General features: G+C 46.6%; 1 protein-coding gene and 1 non-coding gene across 8 annotated transcripts in view; one reads left to right on the top strand and one right to left on the bottom strand.

Moving 5' to 3' along the window:
• The window catches only part of REEP1 (receptor accessory protein 1), a 136,953-nt gene that overhangs the window by 30,286 nt on the left and 93,347 nt on the right, over nucleotides 1–13,320 (top strand). The window lies entirely within an intron of this gene.
• Nucleotides 2,754–2,892, bottom strand: LOC113901962. Its single transcript, XR_003513618.1, has one exon. It is a non-coding gene; the product is annotated as a small nucleolar RNA SNORA68 (small nucleolar RNA).

Raw genomic sequence — 13,320 nt, forward strand, 5'->3', positions numbered from 1 at the left:
GGCCCCTTTAAGGGTTTGTGTGCACTAATTATTAGAAACCCTATTGTTGATGGAGTTGGAAGGAGGGGATGGGAGGGGAGGAGGGGATGGGAGGGGAGGAGCTTGTTGGTGCAGAGGGACTGACACGGTGATTCTTTTCCTTTTGAGGGCAGGATGATAGCTTTTAAAGCTGCTCTCCATAAGAGTCTGTGATTACAAATGAAACAACGGAGTCTGGGCATCTCAGCCTGAAGGACGAGAGAGGAGGAATTGCGGTGGCTTGTGTGTTCCTTCTTCTTGAGCACAGTAGACGCACCTTCACCTGATTGGTGCTGTGGTGTGTTTGGGTCCATGCGTCTTTCTTTCCTATGAAATCTGGGACTAAGTTGCTAATGGTTTTACAAGAATTGTTCCTTTGTTTTATTTGAATATTTCTAACTTCTGGGAGACCATAGGGCATATGTGTGAATGGATCTCTACCCACTTTCCAAAGAGGGAAAACTCCAACTCACTGGTTTCCTTTACTGTCTTGGTTGTAAACTGCTTCTCTAACCTTCTCTCTGCCCCGAGTCATTCATTCATTCATGCATGCATTCACTCATTCCTTCACTCATTCATTCATACCTTCTGTGTGCCAAGCACTGTGTAAAGAGATAAACTTCGTCTTACTTCAAGTTTGTTTTATTTATTTTAATTTTTGGCCACGCCCTTCAGCATGTGGAATCATAGTTCCCCACCAGAGTTTGAACCCACATCCCCTGCATTAGAAGTGGGGGAGGGTCTTAACCATTGGACCTCCAGGGAAGTCCCCTAGAGTTTGTCCTGCTTCGTATTTTCAATCACCCTCCCTGGCACTTCCTTTTTAGTTTTCCCTCCTCCTCTCAGCCTTTGGAAGGACCCCCCTGGCAGAAGATACCCTGGAAAATGACAGCTCCCCCCAGTCCATGCCCAGCTGGCCTGGTCCCAACTCCCCTGAGCCCCTTGTAGCCCCAAACCCAGGATGCTCTCACATCATTGAGGATTTGCTCATGTTTTCTCCCTTCCTGAAGTGTCCCCTTCTTCCTCCTGAATCTACCAAGCTCCTGCTCATCATTCAACATCTCCTGGAGCATCCCCTGCTAATTTAGCAGCCCAGCCTCAGCTCACAGAGCGCGGCTGTGGGTGTGATGATCTGACTGTCATTCAGCTAGACTTGAACTTGGTGATGTCTAGGACTGTCCCACTCATCTTTAGATCCTGACTGATGGATAAAGGATCGAATGCTACTCTGGGCAACAGGATGGGGGAGAAAAGGAAAGGATAAAGGAGATAAAGTCACTCATAATTCCACTATAGAAATGCATTCTGGGGGGATCCTTAAGGCTATTTGAACACAAAAATTTTGTGTGGTTGGAGTTACTATGTATCTTGCTTTCCCATTAACATTAATATATTAATATATCCTTGTGTCCACAATATTTATAAACGGAATTTTAGTGACCTTTTAAAATTGTACAGTCAATTCCTTTTTTTAAATTGTTGGACAGCTGTATTATTTTCAGTTTCTTTTGTAATAAAAAGCATGGGATGTGTTTGTGCCTTAATCTTTGTTTACCTCTGATGATTTCTTTTGGGTAGGTTCCCAGGAGTACAATTGCTAGGTCAGAGGGTAGCAAAGCTATAAAGATTTGAGCGATAAGAGCAACTTGCCTCCCAGAAAGATCATACCAATCTCTCCTCCCATCTGCAGTTCTGGATGATTGGGTTTGTAAATTCTTTAAAAAAAAAAAAAAAAATGGAGGTGAAAAAAAAATAAGAAGCACTGATATCCTCTTTTTTAAATTTTTTAATTGAAGGATAATTGCTTTACAATGTTGTGTTGGTTTCTGGCATACATCAACATGAATCAGCCTGATATCCTCTTAAGTGGCTATGACTTCCATCTGGAGGGAGCTTTCCAGGTGGCGCTAGTGGTAAAGAATCCACCTGCCAATGCAAGAGACATAGGAGATGCAAGTTTGATCCCTGCAACGGGAAGATCCCCTGGAGAAGGAAATGGCAACCAGCTCCAATATTCTTACCTGGAAAATCTGTCTGGAGGAAGTGGCAGCTTTTCCTGTTTTTGGAGCCGCTGTGTGGAGACAGGCTTGTTGCCTTGCAGTCCAGGGCTGGGAGCTTGGCCCTCAGTGACAAGGGCCAGGGCTCTCAGCATAGCTGCCCCTTCCATGACCCCAGAGAGACTCTGTAGCTTTCCGAAGTAGGGAGGGAAAGAAGCTGCTTGCTGACCTGTGGGCAGGGGGCTTCAGACAGCAATGCATTGGCTGAACATCCATCACTGAGGGACTCAAGCTTCAGGAAGCCCATCTGGCTTTATAAAATCTACCAGACATTAAAGGAAAATGGAGTGAGGGTGAAGCATTCGTTGCCGTCATGGTGCAGAGAGGTCGCTACTGTGCATTCATCTGCCTGGGGCTTCCTGGCCACTTAAGCCCAGGAGCAAACAAAGATGGGTTCCCAAGAGGTCATTCATTTCCAGACAGGAAATTGGACCTGCCTGGAAGCTGAACTTGCACCCTCTTGCACATATACATCTGTTGAAATATTAAGTATACTCTGCATTAAGCAATGAAGGATACACAAGAGATGTAGTTTCAATCCCTAGGTTGGGAAGATCCCGTGGAGGAGGAAACGGCAACCCACTCCAGTATCCTGGCCTGAAAAATCCCATGGACAGAGAAGCTGGGCAGGCTACAGTCCACAGGGTCTTAAAAAGTTAGACACAATTGAGTGACTAAGCACACAGAACCTGCAAATTCACTTTGAGGGGTACAATTGTAGCCCCCCAAAGGCGATAAGATCCACTTGCTGTTGGCACCCCTGTTTAAACCGTGGTATTGATTATTTTTGCTGATATACTTCTGGAATTGGTGCCATTTTGAGGACACTTAAAAAATAAAGTGAACCCTAATCAAGTTTTTATTTTCCAGCTGAGGAGGATCTCACATAGATTATGTTTTTTAAATTGACATTATTTTGTCACCTAGTAAACTGAAAAAAATTACTTAAAACGTTTAATATGAATGGGCTTCCCAGGTAGTGCTGCTGCTGCTTCTGCTAAGTCGCTTCAGTCATGTCCGACTCTGTGCGACCCCACAGATGGCAGCCCACCAGGCTCCCCCGTCCCTGGGATTCTCCAGGCAAGAACACTGGAGTGTGTTGCCATTTCCTTCTCCAAAGCATGAAAGTGAAAAGTGAAAGTGAAGTCGTTCAGTCATGCCCGACTCTTTGCGACCCCATGGACTGCAGCCTACCAGGCTCCTCTGCCCATGGGATTTTCCAGGCAAGAGTACTGGAATGGGGTGCCATTGCCTTCTCCAGGTAGCGCTAGTGGTTAATAACCCACCTGCCAATGCAGGAGATGTAAGATGAGGGTTCAATCCCTGGGTGGGGAAGATCTCCTGGAGGAGGAAATGGCAACCCAATCCAGTATTGTTGCCTGGAGAATTCCATGGACAGAGCAGCCTGATGGGCTACAGTCCATAGGGTCGCCAAGAATCAGACACAACACACAGCACAAATTGAAAAAATTAATTAAAACATTTAATATGAACAAAATTGGAGATGGAAAGCTAACACCTGGTGAGTATTAAAACTTTTGTTTTAATACTCTGGTCCCTTTAAAATTCTCATTTCATTGAATCCTTACAGTGGGAACTGTTTTTTTTTTTTCTTATTTTTGTAGATGAGGGAACTGAAACTTAGAGAATTTAAATAACATTCAAAATCATGAAGTCAGTAAGTGGTAGAGATGAAATGCCCTTCTCGGTATTTAGGGGGTGGTTCTTCTCCTGGCTCTGGCAGGAGCTGGACTAAAGGGGGGCGGGTAAGCTAGCTGCCGTGACCTGGTCCTGGGAGGGACAGGGCTGTGTGCCCCTAGGAGAAAGCCTGCTGTGGTTTCTGCTGAGGATCTGCTCTGAGAGGAGCTTAGAGGCACTTCAAAGGGAACCAGATGGAGAAGTTGGACAGCTCCCAGCTTCTCTCGCCTTAGACCCTCACTGTGGGTGCCTGTGTTTAGTTGGGGTGATCTGAATCCTTATGCAAACATACACTCTCGGTGGGTACTGCTGTACTGATTTCCAGCTCTCTCAGCTCAGGAACTGGAACCTCACCTTTCGGTACCATCATAATGAGTTTGTCGGTAGTACTGCGGTGTAAATGGCTTTATGCACACGGGTGCATAATCCACCCTCAGGAGGCCTCAGTCAGCTCCAGGGGACGTGAGTTCAGGTTGGAGAGGAGGTCAAGGGGATCTGAGTTTTTAGGCATTAGTTGTCAGAGGCTGTGTCTTAGTCAAGTCTTCACCCCCACCACTGCTCCCTTTTCTCCCGCATGAACCAGGAGAGAGAAAACCAACTGGATGATTTAGCATCATCCAAAAAGGGGAATTTGGGGCTTCCCTGGTGGTCCGGTGGTTAAGATTGCACTTCCACTGCAGGGGGTGGGACGCACAGGTTAGATCCTTGGTTGGGGAACTAAGATCCCACATGTTGAGTGGTGCGGCCAACAAGGAAAGAAAATATGAATTCTGCTAATTCCTAAATCAGCAGAGTTTAAACTATTACTGGTACACATCCCTCCCCAAGGCTGCCCTGGTGGCTCAGTGGTAAAGAATCTGCTGGCCAGGGCAGAAGATGTGGGTTCGATCCCTGGGTCAGGAAGGTCCTCTGGAGAAAGAAATGGCAACCCACTTCAGTTGCCTGGGAAATCCTATGGACAGAGGAACCTTAAGTTTAAACTATTCCTCAAACTTAACAACAAGAAACCAAAGCTTGCCCTAAGATTCAAACTCTGTAAATAATGGAAATAGGGGAAGAAATAAAGTAAAAAAAATTTTTTTTAATTAAAAAAAACAAAAACAAAACAAAAAGGGGAATTCATTGTAAAGAGTTAGGGAGTTGCAGCTGGACTCCATGGGGTCCTAGAAACTGGGCTGGAAGCTATTGGGAAGCCTCCTGTTCTCACTTCCTTCCCCTCCCCAAGACCCTGCTCTCATATCTCAGCTTCATTTTCTGTGTATATGTGTGTGTGTGTGTTCACTGTTCTCTTTCTGACTCTGTCTCTCCAGGCGTCTACTTTTCATGCGCGTGCACGCTAAGTTGCTTCAATCATGTCTGACTCTTTGTGACTCCGTGGACTGTAGCCCACCAGGCTCCTATGTCCATAGGATTTTCCAGGCAAGAATTCTGAAGTGGGTTGCCATTTCTTTCTCCAGGGGACCTTCCCGACCCAGGGATTGAACCCACATCTCCTGCTCTGGCCTGCAGATTCTTCACCACTGAGCCACCAGGGAAGCCCTGAGGAAGGATGTGTACCAGTATTTTATTGGTATACCAGTATTAGAAGGACATATTTAGTATAACAATTTGTTTTAACTACTGTTATTGCTGGATGGTGGGATTCTGGGGGATTTTTATTTTATTCTTTTTTTAAGGGTCTTAGTTCCCTGACCTGGAATCAAATCTGTGTGCCCTGCAGTGGAAGCACGGAGTCTTAACCACTGGACCACTAGGTCCAGGTCTTGTCCTTTTCTGTCTTAAAATTTTTTTCTACAATAAGCATAAACAAGTAACATAGACAGGTTAGGTTTATGTTAAGAGTAAGCAAGTTAAACCCAGTGGTCGAGTTTCACTAGGCCAGTAGGTAATGAGTGGCTTGTAGAAGATGAACAATAGGTGATCTCTGCCCTCAAGGAATTTATGGCCTGACGGGGAGGGTGATATAAGCACATATAAATCAAGCTGAAAGGAAGCTATGTTAAATGCTAATAGATTATTACAAAGCATGTAAAAGCCATTTACACTTCTAAGAAGTTCAGGGAAGGGCCTCATGAAAAGAGTAGCCCTGGATCTGAGTGTAGAATAGGGGTTCTCAGCCAGGGGCTCTTTGGCCCCCAGAGAACATTTGCCAGTCTCTAGAGGCATTTAAAAAAATTTCATGTATTTATTTAGCTGTACCAGGTCTTAGTTGCAGCATGTGGGATCTGGTTTCCTGGCCAGGGATTGAACCTGGGCCCCCTGCATTGGGAGTGCAGAGTCTTAGCTACTGGAACCACCTGGGAAGTCCTTCTAGAGGCATTTTTTCTCTTTTTAATTTAAATTTATTTATTTTTAATTGGAGGATAATTACCTTACAGTATTATGTTGGTTTCTGCCATACGTCAACATGAATCAGCCATAGGGATATGTATGTCCGCCCCCCAGCCCCCTGCCCTTGAACTTCTCTCCCTCCTGGAGGCATTTTTGATCTTCACAGATGGGATGGAGGGAATGCTACTGGCATTCCCTAGCATGGTAGGGAATGCTACTACCAGCAACCCTGGTGGAGAGACCAGGGTTGCTGCTGAACATCCTTCAATGCTCAGGACAGCTCCCTCCCTGACCAGCAAATAATTTCCTGGCTCCAGATGTCAAGGCTTCTAATCCAGTCCATGGGATTTTGGCAGACAGAGCTGGGAAAGAACCTTCCAGGCAAAGAGAATGATGGCAGGGCACAGTGGCAAAAACACATGATGTGTGCCCAGGAATTAGCGGAGGGCACGTGAGGCTGGTGGGGTGGGCCCAGCTGGCTGGTGGGGCCCTCAGTACCAAAGCAAGCAATTGGATGTGTTCTGTGGTCAGTCGGGAGCTGTGGAAGTTTTGTGTTTTTATTTATTTGGCCATGTGGGTTCTTAATTGTGGTGTGGTGGGAGGTCTTTGTTGCAGCATGCAGGATTTTTTAGTTGTGGCGTGCAAACTCCTAGCTGTGGCACGTGGGATCTAGTTCCTGGACCATGGATCAGACCCAGGTCCCCTGCATTGGGAGGGTGGAGTGTTAGCCACTGGGCCACCAGGGAAGTCATACCGTGGAAGATTTTGGAACAGTGGAATCGCTCCATCAAGAAGGGTATCATTTCTGCTCACCGCAGCTTTGCCTCATTGCTGGCTCATCTGCACACCCATGCTCAATCACACCCGTATGTTCCTGTTTTCCACCTCAGGCTGTCCATTCTTTGTTTTGTATGCTTCCGAAGGAAAGCTGTGTCAGCATTCTGCTTTGCTGACCCGTGATTCCCATCTACTGGTGACAAAGAGATACAGCAAAAACATGATCCCCCTTTGGATCGCTCTATTTCCTGCTGCAGTTTCCCAAGAATCTACCCTGGCGAGGGGTGACTGTCCACATCTGTGCAGATGGCCTCGGAGCAGCTTTGTTTGCTCATCACCACTGTTTGGGTGTTTGCTGACATCCTCATGCTCTCTCAGGATGCAGCGTGGGGTAGCGGGTAGTGCCCAGGGGACAGGTCACACTCAGCAGTCTCCACACAGGGCAAGCAGAGGCCAGGACTGGAGCTGGGTCAGATTGCAGTCATCAGATGAAAGAATGCCTGAGGCAGGGGAAGGAGTGCCCCAGAACTCAACAGGGTTCTGTCCCCACCTGTTCACTGCTGATTTGTCAACAGAGCAGTGCTGGACACTTGCTGGACCAGGTCAGTACAATAGGTACCAGGTCAGTAGATCAGTGATTTCTTTTTTTTCTTAATATTTATTTATTTGGCTTTTCTGGGTCTTAGTTGGGGCACTTGGGATCTTTGGTTGCTATATGTGAACTGTTAGCTGTGGCATGTGGGATCTAGTTCCCTGAGCAGGGATTGAACCCAGGCCCCCTGCATTGGGAGCTCAGTGTCTTAGCCACTGGACCACCAGGGAAGTCCCAGTTGGTCAGTGATTTCTGAATGAAAGGATGAGGAGAGGTTCAGGGAGGGATGGTGTGATGGCTCAAGATCACACTGCCAGTTGGGATCAGAGCTGAGCCTAGATCCATGGTTCCTGACCCTCAACTGGGAGCCCTTCTCCTGTGCTGCACCCCGTTCAGTGCATAGGGACCCAGAGATGTCACCCTAGGCCCTGACTGATACAGATCTTCCCGAAGACCAGGCCCCTATACCCAGCACTCTGTGCTCCAGTCCCCTCCTGTTGAAGTCCACTGCTAACCAACTAACTAATCCACCCTAAAAAGCAACTTGCCTTCTCTACCTGCAAACGAGCCACAGAACCACACCATACTACACCACAGGCTGTGGTTCCTTTAGTTATCCCTCCCAGGATAGCATACCCCCAGGGGCACCTCCAGGGCTGGTGCCTTGTTGTTTTTTAGTTGCTCAGTCGTGTCCAATTCTTTGTGACCCCGTGGACTGTAGCCCGCTAGGCTCCTCTGTCCATGGGGTGTCCAGAATACTGGAGTGGGTTGCCATTTCCTCCTCCAGGGAATCTAACCCACCTAGTGATTGAACCCACATCTATTGCATTGGCAGGCAGGTTCTTTACCACTGAGCCCCCTGGGAAGCTAGCCCAGGCTTAATTCTTCACAGACCAGTCAGGGCTGGGGTTTGAGGAAAGATCCTATCAATGCTGAAGTTTGGGCTAAACTATACCATTCATGGCTTCCCAAGTGGCTCAGTGGTAAAGAGTCCGTCTGCCAGTGCAGGAGACGTGGGTTCAATACCTGGGTTGGGAAGATTCCCTGAAGTAGAAAGTGGTGACCGACTCCAATATTCTTGCTTGGGATATCCCATGGACAGAAGAGCCTGACAGGCTATGGTCCATGGGGTTGCAAAGAGTTGGACACAACTGAGCACATGAGCATGTGTACCATTCACAGTAAAACCTTGGTCAAATGCACACAGGGAGAGGAAGTAGTGTGAACTTGTCCATCATTTTCTCTGTTTTGGGATGGAGGCAGGGTGAATACAGGTGTCTCTGACACTACCAGAGTCTTCTTGGAAGAAGCATTTCCCTGATGTCACGCAGCCAGAAGGAAGCAATGCCTCAGGGTGGGATGCTTTTAAGAGTCCACTGAGACAGCAGCACTCCTCCCTGTGCTCTGAAAACCATGCTCATTGGATGTTAGTGTCCACTAACCCCAGGAAGGGGCTTGCAGGCAGTGCCACCCCTGGTCTCCCAGCCACAAAGCATCCCTAGGTCTTATAGGCACAAGGGCTGGACTCAGCCCCACCCAGGGCTGTTCAGGTATAACTCCCACGGTGGCTCCTGCTTCACCCTGCTGTTAGTGGGACACCATGGTCCTTCGCTCACAGCCTCCACCATAGGGAAATAATGTCACAGGTGTGTGCAGCATTTCTTTTCAATGTATTTTCTTGTTGTAGTTGCTCAGTTGTGTCTGACTCTTTGCGACCCCATGGACTGTAGCATGCCAGGCTTCCCTGTCCTTCTCAATCTCCCAGAGTTTGTCCATTGAGTTGATGATGCCATCTAATCATCTCATCCTCTGTCACCCCCTTCTTCTCCTGTCATCAACCTTTCCCAATATCAGGGTCTTTTCCAGTGAGTTGGCTCTTCACATCAGGTGGCCAAAGTATTGGAGCTTCAGCATCACTATTTTCTTGTATATCATCCCATTTGACAGGACTACTGGCTCTGGTGGGGACACCCCATTGTGTAGAGGACATAAACCCAGTGAGTCTCCTGGGTGCTTGTCCAAGGACCGTCACCCAGTGAGTGGTGCAGCACAGACCGGCTCTGTGGACAGCGAAACCTCTGGGCATCATGAAGATGAGAGGAGATGGAATGGGTGGTTTACAGTGCGGTGCTGGCGCAGAGCAGGCAGTGGGTCTGCCTGGGAGAAGGGCATGCTGCACACACTCCCTGGGGAAGGTCCCGAGGTTGGGGGGGTAGACTCCCAATCAGTGGGAGGTTCTCTCAAGCTTTTGTTTGATTTCAGCAGAACCCAAGTTGTGTTACAGTTTGAAAGAGCCTTGGGAAGTGGGCTTATGTATTAGATAGGCTCATTTTAGATAAAACCAGCCTTCACGATGACTTACCAAGATTTCCTCAGCAGAGCCTGAGGAATATCATAATATTTTACTGATTTTGTGCTGTCAAAAAAAGTTGGGACATCCATTTAGCACCGAGGCTTTGAAATCTCACATTCTAGTTTCAGTCCTAACATGGACTCGCTGTGTGATCTGCAGTTCAGTTCAGCCCCTCAGTCATGTCTGACTCTTTGTGACCCCATTGACTGCAGCACATCAGGCTTCCCTGTCTATCACCAATTCCTGGAGCTTCTCAAACTTGTGTCCATTGAATCGATGATGCCATCCAACCATCTCATCCTCTGTGTGACCTTAGCATGATTATTTAACTTCTCTGATGGACATCTTCAGCCTGGGAAATGTAGATTAGAATCATGCCTACTTCGTAGAGTGGTTGTACCTGCAAATGCACGTAGGGCGCTTAGGGCTGTGCTCAGTAATCAGCGCCGCTTATTATGGGATGTTAACCTCCCCCCACCCCGAAATGTAAAGTGTTTCAGCTTGCTGTTGGTTCCCAGGATAGCAGGCCATCCCTCACCAGGACTTCCCTTTCTGTCCACCCTGTCTTCATGGCCATCTGGAGCTCACAACAAATGGAAAGAAAGCATACTGTTTTCATTCTGAATTGACTAAATTTCTTATATCACCCTCCTCTAATCCAACTCTTTGTGTTCTGTGTTGGAATTGTTTTCTCCTTGGTGACCTAGTTTTATCCATTCTTTTCAGATCTGCAAAAGCAAATGGAACAGATGTTACAAAGCACTTCTCATTCTGTGTAGTTGAGAGGAATATCTTTTCTAAACGAAGCAAACTATTTGATGTATTTCAGCTTCCTAACTACTAAGCATCATTCTACCTCATCTTTTTTTTTTTTTAATAATTTTATTTATTTATTTTTGGCTGTGCTGGGTCTTCGTTGCTGCATGGGCTTTTCCTTAGCTGCAGTGAGCAGGGCCTACTCTCCTATTGTGATGCACAGGCTTCTCACTGCGGTGGCTTCTCTTGTTGCAGAGCATGGGCTCTAGGGCCATGGGCTTCAGTAGTTGTGGCTCTTGGGCTCTAGGGCACAGGCTTCAGTGGTTGTGGTGCACGGGGCTTAGTTGCCGTGGCATGTGGGATCTTCCTAGACGAGGGACAGAACCTGTGTCCCCTGCATTGGCAGGCAGATTCTTTACCACTGAGCCACCAAGGAAGCCCCTCCCCCTGCCTCCTCCCCCAACCCCCACCCCTCATTTAAAAAAAACTTTTTTCCTTTTTGGCCGAGTGGCTTACAGGATCTCAGTTCCCTGACCAGGGATCAAACTCAGACCATGGCAGTGAAAACCCAGAATCCTAACCAGTAGCCAATAGGGAACTCCCTCCTCCACACCTTTTAGAGCACTACCAAGGATTACCTTTCCAAGCGACAAAATGTTGTTACCCAAACCAGGGCCTTGCCTTTCTCTCTCAGGGTCCGTCTGCTCCTGATGGCTGCACCCCAGGAGTTGTAAGCAACCAGCACAGCTGGGAGGCTGGCATGCGCTGATCTCTCAGGGGAGCCGTGGGCTTCCTTACATCACCTGAAGCACAGGTGTTCTTGATGATGGATTGGCCAGCTCAGGAGCCCAGTTCACAATGCCCAGCCAGATCAGTTCTGTAGCAGTCATTAGCTGCGCTTTTTCCATAACTGTCCCTTGTAATTAACAACTCCCTGACGATCAAGACATGTGCTGGAGAACCTCCTCTCAAAATTGAAATTTCACTCACTAAAGAAAACCTGGCTGTTTTCCACTCTGCTTTTTTTTTCTTGGGCTTTTATGTTCTCATCAGGGAGGCATTCTGGGCACTGGCCAGACAGCCCTGCTGCAGACAATCTCTGTTCTTCCATGAGCAGGTAAGTCAGGCCTGGATGTGATTAGCCTTTCTCTAGCTCCTCCCACTTTGGGTGAGGTGACAGTGATTTTGGTGGCTGCCCAAGCCTTCCTGCAGACAAGCCCAGGGGCCTGGAATCGTAATAGTTTCTTATGTGTCACACAATAACCAAGTCACCTCCAGATCTTTTCTGGAGGAAATCAAGATGTATATATATATATAGATGATGGATTGGCCAGCTCAGGAGCCCAGTTCACATATATATATATATATATATATATATGTATATGTATATATATATATGTACATATATATATATATATATATATATATATATGACTTCCCTGGTGACCTTAGGCTAAGAATCCACTTGCCAATGCAGAGGACACAGGTTTGATCTCTGGTGCAAGAAGATCCCATGTGCCGCAGGGCAACCAAGCCCATGCACCACAACTACTGAGCCCGTGCTCTAGAATGTGTGAGGCACAACTGCTGAAGCCCATGCACCCTAAAGCCTCTGCTCCGCAACAAGAGAAGCCATTGGAATGAGAAGCCCGTGCACTGAAATAAAGAGTAGCTTCCACTCGCTACAACTAGAGAGAAAGCCTGTTCACAGCAATTAAGACCCAGCACAGCCAAATATATATGTGCAGAGTGTGTGTGTATATATTTGTGTACATGCTAAGTCAATTCAGTTGGGTCCGACTCTGTGCAACGCTGTGGACTGCAGCCTTCCAGGGTCCTCTGTCCATGTGATTCTCTAGGCAAGAATACTGGAGTGGGTTGCCATGCTCTCCTCCAGGGGATCTTCCCAAATCAGGGATTGAACCCAGGTCTCCAGAATTGCAGGCAGATTCTTTACTGTCTATCAATAGCAGGAACATATTTAGTCGTGAAACTTCTGGATAGAACATAATATACAGGCTTTGTTTTTTCCTCTACAACCAGAACCATTTGAAAAATATGATTTTTGCATTGCTTGCTAATTTTCATTCATCTTAAATGTCATTATATCCTCTCTAATGAATTGAGATGAGTTTACAATGCCATCTAAAATTGGCAAATTTTATTTGGTTAGACAATTTCAGTAAATTAAATAAATGACATTGTACTATGAAGCAGAACAGATGTAACTTGAAAAATTATAAATTCTGTTTTCCTCTAAATTTGTTACAATGAATCATTTATGAATTAAATGAGGTAATGGGCTGTACTCAATATATTCTGTTTCTATAAAATTACACACATATATATAATTGTGTATATATATAATTATATGTATACATATAAAATTTTATATGTATATGTATATACATGGAGAAGACAATGGCACCCCACTCCAGTACTCTTGCCTGGAAAATGCTATGGATGGAGGACCCTGGTAGGCTGCAGTCCATGGGGTCGCTAAGAGTCGGACACGACTGAGCGACTTCACTTTCACTTTTCACTTTCATGCGTTGGAGGAGGAAATGGCAACCCACTCCAGTGTTCTTGCCTGGAGAATCCCAGGGATGGGGGAGCCTGGTGGGCTGTCATCTCTGGGGTCACACAGAGTCGGACATGACTGAAGCTACTTAGCAGCAGCAGAAGTATATACATATATATATGTATATATAATACATATACATATTCATATACATATA

The sequence above is a fragment of the Bos indicus x Bos taurus genome, chromosome 11, assembly GCF_003369695.1.
Source record: "Bos indicus x Bos taurus breed Angus x Brahman F1 hybrid chromosome 11, Bos_hybrid_MaternalHap_v2.0, whole genome shotgun sequence".
NCBI classification, from domain to species: domain Eukaryota; kingdom Metazoa; phylum Chordata; class Mammalia; order Artiodactyla; family Bovidae; genus Bos; species Bos indicus x Bos taurus.